This window comes from Equus asinus, unplaced genomic scaffold (assembly GCF_041296235.1).
Source record: "Equus asinus isolate D_3611 breed Donkey unplaced genomic scaffold, EquAss-T2T_v2 contig_193, whole genome shotgun sequence".
In the NCBI taxonomy this organism is placed as follows: Eukaryota; Metazoa; Chordata; class Mammalia; order Perissodactyla; family Equidae; genus Equus; species Equus asinus.
This window is the reverse complement of record NW_027224842.1, coordinates 1176206-1189696: the sequence shown is the minus strand read 5'-3', so window position 1 is coordinate 1189696 and position 13491 is coordinate 1176206. Positions and strand designations below refer to the sequence as shown.

Genomic DNA, 13491 nt, shown 5'->3' with positions numbered 1-13491 from the left:
CTTCTGACAATAATGAGCTCTCCTTTTAATAATTTAAGGAAAACCTAGATAGATGTTCATTAATCTGGGATGTTGGAGAGGGGATTCTTGCCTTTGGTCTTAGGAGGAATCACCTTATGGTTGGAGCAGCACTGTCTAGTCATTCATTTGTACTTTTAATAAATACATATTGAAGGCTGACTTCTGTCAGGACTGTGCTAAGTGATGCAGCCATAAACAACACACAGAAGTCTTTAGGGATCTTGTGTTCTAATAGGGGTGACAGTAAATCCTGTTGGCTTTACCCTCACTACATGTTCAGAATCCACACACTTCTCACTGCTTCCACTACTACCTCTCTGGGCCAAGCCATCACCATCTTCGCATGATTACTGAAATTAGTCTTTCAAATAGTCTTCCTGCTATCACTTAATTTTCAACACAACAATCAGAGCTATCCCTTTAAAATGTAAGTCAGACCATGTCTCTCTTGTGGTCAAAACTCTCCAGTGGATCCACATCTCGTTCAGAGTAAAACCCAAAGTCTTTTAAAAGCCCCACAGCCTGCTTCCTCCTGTTAACTCTGACCTCGTTTCTCATTAGCTTTCCCCCTTGTTGATGTTGCTGGAGCCCACTAGGCAGCTTCTGCTTCAGGAGCTCTGTCCTTGCTGTTCTCCCTGCCTGTTCTGCTCTCCACCAGATACCTGTATGTCTCAACCATTGACTCCTTTCAGGTATCTGCTGAAATACCACCTTTCCAGTGAAGCCTCAAAGTCATAAACCCTACTGTTTTTTTTCAAAGATTGGCACCTGAGCTAACATCTGTTGCCAATCTTTTTTCTTCTTCTCCCCAAAGCCTCCCCAGTACATAATTGTATATTCTAGTTGTGAGTGCCTCTGGTTTTGCTATGTGGGATGCTGTCTCAGCGTGGCCTGACAAGCGGTGCCATGTCTGTGCCCAGGATCTGAACTGGGGAAACCCTGGGCTGCCGAAGCGGGAGCACAAACTTAACCACTTGGCCCCAGGGCCGGCCCCAAACCCCACTGTTTTGTTTGTGTATGTATGCATGTATGCACACACATATCTGTACTAGATTATGAAGTTTAGAAGAATACTGAGCATTATCTATTCATTCCATAGAGGTGCCTGTGACTCCACAGGCCTTTGGAAGGGCCCCAATATTTATTTGTAATTTGAACAGGGGCACTTACTTTTATCCTAAAGCACTTTTCTCTCAGGCTTTCTGTAAGGTGCTGTTTTCCATCACATAGCAACATTTTTTCATATTTTAATACCTCTTTGATGTTCTGTTGGTCCTGCTTGGATGGAAAGAAATAAACAAGGCTTCAGCTATAACTCCATTCATATATAATGTCTAATCATTTACTTTTTCAATTACACATTGTACATTATTTCAATAATGGAATCAAATATTATACTTGTAACACAAAAAATGTAAAAAATGGTCAGAAAATGAATAATAGTATCATGAAGTCTTTTAGTGAGTAACCTCAACTCATTGGGGAAAAAAGTGGGAGAACCACATATTTTTTGGAGACAGAATCTGTTCCTGTAACCTTCATAGCTGCAAATTAGGTTTTAGATTTATCTCTGGTTCCTACTCTTCCAGATCTCTGCAGTAGAATAATTATTGCCAACTAAACATGCTAGCATGACTGTCTGTACTGTCCATGGTGCTCCAAGCTCCATTCATATATTCTTCCCAGCACCTTGGACCAGAAAATTCATACCCTGCCTACATTTTGTATTTCTGACTACAAGTACAAAACAAAACATTTTCTCCCATTTGTTTATCTTATTTACTGCAGTACCCAGAAGACTAATTGTTCAATGATTATTGGTTGAATGAATTAAATCTCTTTATAAATTTAGTTAGGGTCCACATAAATATGATTCCCAAGTGTCTGATGTTTCTATTGAGATTGCAAATGATACTGTTTTCCACTTTATTCTTTCTTCACTATTGAAATATGAGAATGAAAAAGATTTTTATAGATTTCATAAACTTTCTTATTGATCTGAAGTTTACATTACTTTTTAGAGGATTCAGTTCAATTTCTTTTTTTGTATTCATCTTGCCTTCTTCCCTTCTAATGTCACTAACAAGAGCCCACGTCTAACCCTATCAGGTAGAGATAGAGAGATGGGCTATTTAATCTTTTGTAAATCGAATCCTTCAACTATTTCTCCATTGAGAATAATGCTATTTCTTGGTTTAAAAACTCTTTTAAAATTTCATTAAAGAAAATAGTCTGCTTATTTAACAAATTTTTTCTTAAAAATAAAGAATTAAAATGGTATTTTCTGAAATAGATTTTAGCTTCTTTTAAAACTGTACTTGCCTGTTTGTGTGAAAAGTTATAGTAATAGTTTTCCCATTATCCTCCGTTTGTAGAAATTTCCCGGAAAAAAAAAGTAAAAACATTGCTACCCTTTTCAAAAAAGCTTGTTTCTTATAAATAGTTACTAGATAGGGGTAGATTCTGAACTCGCTCTAGCTATCATTTCTCTTAAGGTTTCTCTGAATTGGTCTCTTTCCATTTTTGAGAGACTTTTATGCTCCTTAGCTCATCTCTCTCCTCAGCTACAATTCTTATTTCTTCAAGGCTTTCATAAAGTTTCTTAGTCAAGTGTAAGTTATCCATTTCCACATTTTGCATAGATAAATTTTGGGCCTCAAACTGCTTCTTCAATCCTTCCGTTTCATTCATTTTTTAATGAGTTTTACTGACATCTTCTTTCACTTTAAGAAGTTGAAGCTCTTTTTTCTGAAGTTCTCGGATCTTGAGATAATTATAAAACAAGTTAGAATGCAAACAGAACTCCTTCAAGGACGGAAAATAGTCTATTTGTTACATACAAGCACATATCTATGTCTATATATCTATTTCTATCTCCTTGCTGAGTCTACAAATAATTTTGGACACAACTACTCCCAAAAGAATAAAACAACAATACCTTTTCCTGTAATTCATCTTTTGCCTTATTTAAATCCTTTTGAATATTTGAAATCTGGGTTGTCTTTTCTGAAACTCTCTCTCTGAATTTATCAATAGTTTCCTGGTGTTCTTTCAAATGCATACGAGCAATTTTCAGTTCTTGTTGTGTTTCCAGATCCTTTATTATTAGAAGAAATTGAGAAATATGATAATATAAAGGCACATTATCTTTTCTTAATGATGAACTAGTTAAAGTAAAAAAATGCATTCTCACAGTTAAAAACCACCAACACACCACCCCCAAATCAGAACAGTATGGAAGGATAGAGAGTACAGACCCTGTCCCTCACCTCGCCCATCCTAGTCCTGCTCCTTGTTGAACTGGCTGCTTGCTCTTCTCCTTTCAGACCCCTTGGACACCCTTCTAGATCAACGTCACAGAAAAAGTGTCCCATTCTTATGCTTAGTGTTCCCTTATACAGACAAACCCCACTTAGCCAGTGCCTTATGGCGGACACTTGGATTGCTTTTAGCTTTTGTTTACCACAAACAATGCTGCAGTGAATGCTGTTGTATTTCTGCCCAAATGTGTGAATATATTGGTTGGATAAATTCCTAGGAATGGAATTGCTGTAACAAACGTATATGCTGATAAATTTTTAATAAGATATTGTCAAACTGTCTCCCTAAAAGGCTATAACATTTACTTTTTCACCAACAGTATCATTTATTTAAAAGAGAAGGAAGCTTCTTGTATTAAAAATATGTGTGCTGGACAGGAAGAAAGAGTATAACTCACTCTAGCTATGGTTTCTTGTAGGTTTGCCTTCAGTTGGTCTCTCTCCAGTTTGAGTGCCTCTTCCACTTTTCTTAGATTATCTCTTTCTTTCATTACAGATTTCATTTCTTCAAGATTTTCATGAAGTTTCTGAGCCAAGTTTAAGTTTTCCGTTTCTATTTTATCCAGAGTTAAACTTTGGGCCTTGAATTGTTTCTTCAATCGCTCTATCTCGGACATTTTTTTCTGTGTCTCACTGACATCTTCTTTTAACTTAAAAAGCTGATGTTCATTTGCCTTAAGTTCTTGGATCTTATCAAGATAATCATAAAATAACATGTCAGGATACAGATGGTTTTTAAGACAAGTATAAAGAATAGTTTCTAAATTGATTAAGACAATAGGCTTCTAATGTCACTCATTAATATTCTGCATAATTCCACACAGAATTTATTTTCTTTTGAGATTATATACGTAAGTGTATATATAATATACACACAAGTGTGTACATATGTACATATACACACAAGTGTACATATATATACATATATATACTTGTGCATATATACACATGTATATAGATGCACTCATGTACATATACACATAAGTGCACTAATCTTAAGTGTATAGTTCAATTATTCTTGACATATGTTTACATCTATGTAATAACAACCCAGATTAAAATATAGAACATTTCTAGCACCCCAAAAAGTTCCTGTGTGCCCCCTTACTACAGCCAACCACTATCATGACCTTGGTCATCTTAGGTGACTTTGCCTGTTTTTGAACTTATAAACCACAAGGTGTAAATCCATTCTCCCAGTGAAAGGCATCTGAGTTGTTTTCAGTTTTTCACTATTATGATTAGAGCTGCTATGAACATTCTTGTACATATCTTTATGTGGAAGTATGCGTTCTTTTCTCTCAGGTACATACCTATAATCGCTGGGCCACAGGCATGTACATGTTCAGTGTCAGTAAACACTGCCAACGTGTCTTCCAATGTGGCTAAACTATTTCATATCCCCAGAGGATTATAGGCACAAATAAGTCAGACAGCCAATCAAATAACCCTCCCCTCCCCCCATACCTTTTCTTGTAATTTAGTGTTTGAATTTTCTAAATCCATCTGCATATTTGATATTTCATCTGTCTTCTCAGAAACAATCCCTCTGAGTTTATCAATAATTTCCTGGTGCTCCTTCAGATGCATGTGAGCAATTCTTAGTTCCTCTTGTTTTTCCAGATTCTTCATCATTAGAGAAATTTTGAGAACAGTGACATATCTTAATGTTAAAATGTTAGTATTTTTTTGATGAAAATAACATATTTTCTTAGTAAAAATAATAAAACTATTACTTCTTACTCTGTATTTTTGTTGTTAGAAAGTGATAAGCTTTTCCTCCCTGTCCCCACCTCCCACAGCCTGCTTCCACTTTCCAGAGGCAAACATGTTATATGTGCACTATTCTACAGCTTGCTTTTCCTCCTAAGAGTCATTCTGGGCTTTCCATATTAGGACGGTCAAATCTATTCCATTCTTTTATTAGGTGTTGCATAGTATTCTGACATATTGCTCTTGTTTACCCAGTTTCCTTCTGATGGACATTCAGATTGTATCCCATTTTTTATTACAAATTGCTACAATGAACAACACTGTGGTGTATATATGTGTATGTATATATATATATTTCTTTATCTTAACAATTGATTAAGTATACATGTAGGATAAAGTCTATGAAGAAAATATTGCTTACAGAATTTACAATTTTCAAGAACAATACCAAGTTACGTGCCTAAAAGTTTCTATCAGTTCACTCACACCAGCAGCACCATCATGTGAAAGCAGGGCTCACTGCTGTCAGCAAAGCCCACGCTTCCTCACGAGGGAGGGAAGGAGTATCGCTTACTGTAGCTTCCGTCTCTCGCAGGCTTTCCCTGAGCTGCTCTCGCTCCGTTCTGAGGGTTTCCTCCACTCTTCTGAGGCCATCTCTTTCCTTAGCAACAAGTTTTATTTCTTCAAGGTTCTCAAGATGTTTCTGAGTCAATTTGAACTTCTCTGTTTCTATAGTTTCCAGAGTTGAATTCTGGGCCTCTAATTGCTTCTTCAATTGCTCTGTTTGATGCATATTTTCCTTGAGATCATTTTTTGCCTTAAGAAGTTGATGTTCTTTCTCCTGAAGTTCTTGGATCTTGAGATAAGCATACAATAAATTATGATATAGATAGATTTGATAAAAAGCTAAATAATAGTTTCTAAATTAATAGGCAAATCTTTACTTGTCTCCAATTTTAGGCTAACTCATATCTTGTTTCTTTACACAAAAGACCTGATTCAAACTCTCAGCTACTCAGATAACAACTTTAAAAAAATACCTGTGCTTTTAAGGCAGTATTTGTGTTTTCTAAATGTATTTGCATATTTAATATTTCATCTGTCTTCTCTGAAACAACTTCTCTGAGTTTATCAATAGTTTCTTGGTGTTCTTTCAGATGCATGTGAGCAATTTTGAGTTCTTCTTGTTTTTCCAGGTCCTTTATTTTAGAGACAGAAAAACAGTACATTCAGAGTAATACAATTCAAACAGTATGTAGAAAGCTACAGGGTAAGAAGATTACCCTCCCTCCCTACTCCTCCCAGTCCTTATCCTCTAAGTTACTTTTAGGAGTCAATACATGCTAAATACACCACTCCACAACTCACCCTTGTCCCCAACAGGATGCTGCCAGATCAGTGCCGTGCTGCACCGCACCCTCTATCTGTTCCCGGATTCTACGGTCCAAATGTGCTGCACTATTTAATTAGGTTGCTACTAATGCACAGTTAGAATTTTTCCTATTTTTTTGTTAGCTTTATTTTGTTATTGCAACTTGCTGCCATGACTATCCTTCTACAAATATCCTTGACAATTGTGCTAATGTGTGCAGGATAAATAGCTACAACTGTACTTTTTGGGTCAACGAATAAACTCACAGAAATATTTGGAAGATATTACCAAATGTGCCCCCTCCAGCTTTCCCCAACGTTGGACCAATTTTACACTCCCACCAACCCTACTGCCCACGGCTCTTGTAGGACAAAATGTCCTATTTACTATATGGGGAAAGATGGTAACTCACTCTGGTTATGGTCTCTCTGAGGTTTTCCTTGAGCTGGTCTCTCTCTACTTTGAGGGTCTCCTCCACACTCCTAAGGTCATCTCTTTCTTTTGTAACACATCTCATTTCTTCAAGGTTTTCTTGGAGTCTCTGAGTTAACCTTACGTTCTCCATTTCTATATTTTCCAGAGTTGACTTTTGAGCCTCAGATTGCTTCTTCAAGTATTCCATTTCACACATTTTTTCCTGAATCTCACTGACAACTTTCATCTTAAGAAGCTGATATTCTTCTTCCTGAAGTTCTTGAATCTGAGAAAATCATAAAACAAGTTAGGACACAGGCAGAGATCTTTAGGAAAAAGACAATTGTTACTACATTAAGGTAATCACTTTTGAGGCCGCCCCCATGGCTGAGTGGGTAAGTTTGCATGCTCTGCTTCGGCAGCCCAGGGTTGCAGCAGTTCGGATCCTGGGCCCAGACATGGCACCACTCACCAAGCCATGCTGAGGTGGTGTCCCACAGAGCACAACCAGAAGGACCTACTACAACTAGAATATACAACGGTGTACTGGGGGGCTTTGGGGAGAAGGAGGAGGGAAAAAAAAAGGAAAGAAGATTGACAATAGATGTTAGCTCAGGTGCCAATCTTTAAAAAAAAAAAAAAAGGTAATCACTTTTACATTTTAGTCCACTGTATGTACTGTTTTCTTCCACAGGGATCTGAGGTACACTACAATCAGACATCATTCCCCAACTTAACAAAACAAGACCTACCTTTTCCTGTAATTCAGCATCTGAATTTTCTAAATCTCTCTGAATATTTGCTCCTTGATCTGTCTTCTCTGAAACATTCCTTGTACTAATGGTTTCTTGGTACTCCTTCAGAAGAACATAAGTAATTTTCAGTTCCTCTTTCATTTTTTGTCCCTTTATCATCAGAAGAAAATTAGTAAAACTTAATAGTGAACATCTTTGTCAGCACCTTAACCCCATTTTTATATCCAAAAAACGTTAGAAGAAGGAAACTTACTTCAGCTACAATTTCTTTAATGTTTTCTTTGAGTTGGTCTCTCTCCATTTGAAGGGCCTCTTGTACCCTTTTCAGTTCATCCCTTTCCTTCATTATAACTTTTATTTCTTCTTGACTTTCCTGAAGTCTCTCAGTCAACTCAAGCCTCTCGCCTTCTATACTTCGTAGGGACAACTCTTCAGCTTTGAGTTGCTCCTTTAATTGTTCCAGTTCACTCATTTTTTCCTGAGTCTCACTGTTTTCTTCGATGCTAATAAACTGTTCCTGTTCCTCATGAAACTCTTGGATCTTAAAATAATGATAAAATAAGTTAAGTAGCCAAAATACACACATACATAAAACATGTGTGTTTATGTGTGTGTGTGTGTGTGTGTGTGTCTGTGTGTATATAATATATATATTTTTTTGGGGGGGTAGATTAGCCCTGAGCTAACATCTGCCACCAATCCTCCTCTTTTTGCTGAGGAACACTGGCCCTGAGCTAACATCCATGCCCATCTTCCTCTACTTTATATGTGGGACACATGCCACAGAACATAACCGCTGAACCACCAGGCTGGCCTCTGTATGCATATATATATATTTTTTTTTAAAGGAAAAAACCCAGGATGCTTTCCACAACAATTGAGAATGTACACAGTAACCTGTGCAATTCAGTTAGGTACCTTCCTCAGGTTTTCTCCCACTGTTCCTTCACCCCCAATTTACCTTTTTCTGTAATTCTTCATTGTTTGTTTCTAATTCCTTTTGAGAGGTCGACAGTTCGGTTCCTCTCTCTGAAAGATTCTCTCTCAGCTTAGCAATAGTTTCCTCCTGTTCTTTCAGGTGACCACGAGCAAATCCAAGTTCCTCTTCACTTTCTAGGTGCTTTATTATTAAAGGAAATTGTAAGAAATGTATAGAAACACTATAACCACGACATTTTAACTCCTTTTTCCAAAGGTTTAGTTTTTAGGAAAATATTTGCTCCCAAACTATTTAAAAACCACACACATGGGGAAAAGGGTGAGACTTACTTTAGCCATTATTTCTCTGTTTCCTTTGAGTTGGTCACTTTCTGACAGAATAACTTCTTGCAGCCTCTGTTGGTCATCTCTCTCCTTGGCTACAGAGTTCATGTCATCGCGACTGTCCTGAAGTCTCTCAGACCACCTGAGCTTTTCCACCTCTGTTCTTAGTAGTGCTGACTCTCGGGCTTGGAGTTGCTCCTTCAATTGCTCCATCTCACTCACTATTTTCTTAGTCTCATTGTCTTCTTCTTTCATATTGCAGGACTCTTCTTGTTTGTCTTGAGCCTCTTGGATCTTAAGAGAATCACAACACAATTGATATCCAAAGATACTTTATTTTATTTTAGAGGAAAAGAAATCAGGATATTTTCTAAAACAATTAAGTCAGGATTCAATGGCTCATTTATAGAGCAATCTTTCTACTCTTCCATCATTCAGATATTTAACATTTATTTATTGAGGGCTCACTGTGTTATCAGTACCCTACTAGAGGCTGGAGATAAAATAGTAAATGAGACTTATACGATCTCTGCTTTTTTGAGACTTATACTTTAGGGAGAAAGACATTATGCCAAATCTTACCAAACAGATGTGCTGGGTTCTCCCAGGGTATTAAGAACAAACCTAACCCACTGTGAGTGGTGAGGAAGGACTTCCTAGGGGATGGAAATCTTCAGCTGAGATCTGAAGGATGAGAGCCATGGTTAGGCAAAGGAGGGTATGGAAATACTGCACGTAGGGAGACCAGAACATGTGAAAGCCATGAGATGAGGAAGAGCAGTAGACTGGAGTTGCAGGAATCTGAGCAGGAGGAGAGGGAGCTGAAATAAGGCCAGAGACCAGCCAGGTCTGTGATCCAGGGCCTCACAGGCCATATGAGGGATTCTGGTCTTCGTTTCAAGAGTAACAATAAGCTATTAAACGGCTTTAAGAAGAAAAGATCACTTGGGTTCCGAATGGGGAATGAATTAGAGAAGAATAAGAATGAATGTGGGGAACCAGTTAGGAGGAGATTGCAGAAAGCCAGGGAAAGAAAGAATAGTGGCTCAGATTCGGGTGTTGGCCATGTGGAGAGGAAAGAGGATTTCACACAAACACACCTTAAAATCAACAAGGTTTGGTCTTGGATTAGAGAGTGAGCAAGGAGGAACGGACACTAGTAGGGATGACAGCCAGACTTCTGACTGAAGCCTTGAGGAAGAAGGTAGCGCTTTACGAGATGTGGAGGAATAGATTTAAAGAAGGGTTGAAAATAGCTTTGTTCGCTTTATCCTTTCCTATAATTTAGCCTTGCTTTTTCTAAAAAATTTTGAATATTTAAGAAAATAGCTGTCTTCTCTGAAACATTTTCTCTCAGTTTCAATAGTTTCTTAGCATTTATGAGCAATTTTTAGTTGCTTTGTTTCCAATCACTTCATAATTAAGAGACATTTAAACAAAATTGGTAGTAACATAACTATAACACAAATGCCCCCTTTCCCAAAGACTTGATTCTTATAAAACACTTAAATAGGAGGAAAGGATGAAACTTACTTTAGCCAAAGCTTCTCTAAAGTCTTCTTTCAGCTGTTCCTGTTCAACTTGAAGAGCTTCTTTTACCATTTTAAGGTTATCTCTTTCCTCAGTTAGAGATTTTATTTCTTCAGGACTTTTGACGAGTTTCTCAGTCAGCCTGAGCCTTTCCGTTTCCGTGCTTGCCAGTGTTGTTGAATCCTTGGTTTTGGACTCATCTTTCACTAGCTTCAGTTCATCCATCGTTTCCTGAGTATCACTGACTTCTTCCACATTAAGAAGTAGCTCCTGTTCCTCATGAAGCACTGGGATCTTTTGAGATTCATAAAATACCAAAGTTATTATCTGGAGAGTATTATCATAACTTTTCTTTCCAGAGCAATGAAAGTGATCTTGAACCCTCATGGCCTATTACAATTACAAACTCCTATTTATTCATTTTCCTTTGATTCCTACTAAAGCTACTCATGACTGTTCTGCCAGTCATATTGTCATAGTTTTCTTTTTCTCCAGCTTACATCCAAAGTGAACTAATCCTTGCACTTTCCCAACAAATTGTTAATTCGGTCAGTTGCATGCTTCTCCATTTTTCTATACTAGTTTCCAAATGCTACAGGAGAAAAAAAGTCATAGTTGAACAGATTATATACCAATAAATGACTGGTTCTCATTCTCAAATGAGCTCCAATGCTACTTCTCAATTTTTTTATGCATAGATTGGTTCCCCTTTCCCATGATCATTAGTGATACCACATAAGTTTGCATGTCATATTTCTGCATTTAACATACTGGAATTGAAGGATTTTTTTTACTAGGGGAGAAAGAACAATGTCTTATTCAGAGCCATAGTCTCAATGTCTGGCACATAGGCTTTTAACAGGTTGGTCCAGTTATCCCAGTGTTTCATTTTCTCCATAGTATTTGTCATCATCTCAAGTGATCTCATTCAGTTGGTTGCTTATTTATCAGTTACCTCTTTCCACTACAGAGTAAGCTCCATGATCACAGAGATTTTGTCCACCTTGTTGCCATTTTACTTGTATAACCCAGGGATGTGTCTGCCACAGCAGATACTCAACAAATAATATCCAGTAAATCAATAAACCAGACTTCAGTCACTACTTACTGCTTATCTTTCCTTCAAAGGAGAAAGAAAGGAAGAAAAGACAAACCTCTTCTTCTAATTCAGTACTGGATTTTTCCAGGTTCTTCTGAATATTTATTATTTGAGCTGTCTTCTCAGAAACATTTCTTCTTAGTTCATCAATAGTTTCTTGGTGTTCTTTTAGATGCATGTGAGCAATTTTGAGTTCTTCTTTTGTTTCCAGACCCTTTATTAGCATGTGAAGTTTAAAGAATATTTTAACAACATCATCTCAACACTGCCCCCCTTCCCAATTGGCTCAGTTTTAAGGAAACACAACAGATGAAGAAAAGGGTCTAACTGACCTTAACTTCAATTCTTCTTATGTATTCTTTAAGTTTCTCTCTCTCTACTTCAAAGGACTCTTGTAATTTCTGTAGATCATTTCTTTCTTTGGTTATGGATTTTATGTCCTCATAATTTTCACGGAGTTTCTGAGCCAACTCTAGCCTCTCCATTTTCATACGTTCCAACGTTAATTCTCGGTTCCTTAATTCATTCTTTATATTCTCCACGTCATTCATCTTTTCCTGCATCTTACTCATCTCTTCTTGTACACTAAGAAGTTGTTGCTGTTTTTCTTGGAGTTGTTGGCTCTTAAGAAATAAAGTTTTTATTATTACCATTTTGCCATATTATCTTAAAATTCTTATGTAAAATGTACTTTGCCAAACTGAGAGAATCATTATCACAGCTCTGCACACTACCCTAGTGGAAACAGACAAGCAGCACTGAAAGTAAAGCAGCTTCTAGGCATAGTGTCTGTACTGGGCTGAAGAGGGTCCCACCCAAAATTCAAGTCTACCCAGAACCTCAATGTGATCCGATTTGGAAAGAGGGTTTTTGCAGATGTAATTAGTTAAGGATTGAGAAGATACCCTACTGGACTAGGGTTGGGCCCTAAATCCAATGAGAATGTCCTCATAAGAGACGGGAAAGGACGCACAGAGACACAGAGAAGATCCTGTGAAGATGGAGACAGAGATTGAAGTGATGCAGCTACAGAACAAGGACTATCGAAGACAGCGGGAGCCAAGGATAGCACGAGGCAAGGAAGGACTCTTCTCTAGAGCCTTCAGAAGAAGCATGGTCCTCCGACACCATGATTTTGGAATTCGAGAATCTAGAAATGTGACAGAATAAATTTCCATTGTTTTTATGCCAGCAAGTTTATGATAATTTGACACAGAAGTCCTAAGAAACTAACATAGTGTCACTTGGTTAATCAAGGAGGCAAAGTAAAAATGCGAAAAATTTAAAAAGAAAAGAGACTGACTAAATATATAGATGTACCTGGCAAATAAACTGTAATTCCTCATCTCTTAAAACCTTTTTGGATAATTTATTTTTAGTTCCAATAAGGTCTTTAGGGGATGGCCCACACAAACACTGAGGCATTAACTTTTACATAAGCCTATTGATATCACCTCTTTGGGAGGAGTATGAAATAGACAGGAGGTTTTAGTAAATTCAATTAGGTTATAGTGAAAGGGATGAGAATTAAGAGAACATATATTAGGAAAAAAACATTCCACAGAAGCACAATGGAAACACTACGCTATTTATAATGCATGTAGCACTGTTCTTAGGATAAACAGAAAGATATCAGTGGGTCCATTTTAGAATTACTAGAGCAGTACAATTGTTCTAACAGTCTTAGCTCTTACACAATTATATTACAACAGCACCTTACTTCTAAAAAAGAAATAATTCAGGAACTTGCAAACATCTAAGAGATGGTAATAGTGACAAATCTTAGAGTTTAGAGAATGACTAATATAGCTCTATATAAGGGCAGGAGCTTTGTTTTACTGACTAATGTATATCAAGTGCCCAGAACAGTGCCTGGCCCACGGTAATGCTCAATAAATATTTGATGAATGAATGAATACATCATGAGTAGTTTAGATGAACCAAGGCCCCCTCTCATTGAAAGACTCTAGGATAATATAATACACACAAAAGAGGTTAGCTAAG

General features: G+C 37.2%; 1 long non-coding RNA gene and 1 pseudogene across 1 annotated transcript in view; one reads left to right on the top strand and one right to left on the bottom strand.

The window, feature by feature from the left end:
* The window catches only part of LOC139043187 (centromere-associated protein E-like), an 84464-nt pseudogene that overhangs the window by 24050 nt on the left and 46923 nt on the right, over window positions 1-13491 (bottom strand).
* LOC139043195 (uncharacterized) overlaps window positions 1-13491 on the top strand; it is a 54638-nt gene that overhangs the window by 30661 nt on the left and 10486 nt on the right. The window lies entirely within an intron of this gene.